Here is a 749-nt window from a genome sequence, read left to right on the forward strand (position 1 = left end):
GATTAGGGTCCTGAACATAAGGCTGACTTCTGCCACTAAATATGATTATGTAAGAATGAACAGAAATATACACCTCTTACTTTCCATATCAACAATTAGAGCTTTAAAATTAAGTGATCTTTAAAGGATTTTCTAGTTCTAGAAGTTCAGAATTATACATTCTATGACTAGAAGCTGGAAGAAATATATTTATAGAGACATTAAAATGGTCATAATCTACTTGGTATGATTATTCACTACAAAGGAAAATAGGTAGCTGAAGTTTAACCTTACTCAAAGCAATGAGTAATTTAGGAGGAAAAAAAAACTGTTTATAGCATCTCTAATTCACAAGCTTAGTTAATAAACAATGAAATCCTTCTAAAGGTGATCTAATTAACCAGCCCAAAAGCCAACGAGCAAGAAAATAACAGCAGGGAAAATCATCCAACTAAAGGTAAACATTCAACTTTAGGAAACCATATAAAAAACTGGTCAATGAATGTTTAAGATCTCTGTATTAAATATTCAAATGATCCATTCATGTGACTGTAAACACTGGCAATGTAAAAGCTGGCAATTCACTCTCAAGATTATCACACAATTTAAATGGAAACAAACAAGGACAATACCTAAACAATTTCCTGTATTTTACAGTTTACAAAATCTTACATATGAGTATCAGTTATTCCTCAACAATGGAGGAACAGTTTCATTATTCTTAATTGTAGGATTGTGAGAGTTTATAATCAAATTACTAATTCTTGGCC

General features: G+C 30.8%; 1 protein-coding gene across 1 annotated transcript in view; it reads right to left on the minus strand.

Annotated features, from left to right (window-relative positions):
- LOC103680203 (lysine-specific demethylase 6A-like) overlaps positions 1-749 on the minus strand; it is a 143,311-nt gene that overhangs the window by 91,098 nt on the left and 51,464 nt on the right.

Source organism: Ursus maritimus, assembly GCF_017311325.1.
Source record: "Ursus maritimus isolate PB19 chromosome Y unlocalized genomic scaffold, ASM1731132v1 scaffold_Y2, whole genome shotgun sequence".
Lineage (NCBI taxonomy): Eukaryota > Metazoa > Chordata > Mammalia > Carnivora > Ursidae > Ursus > Ursus maritimus.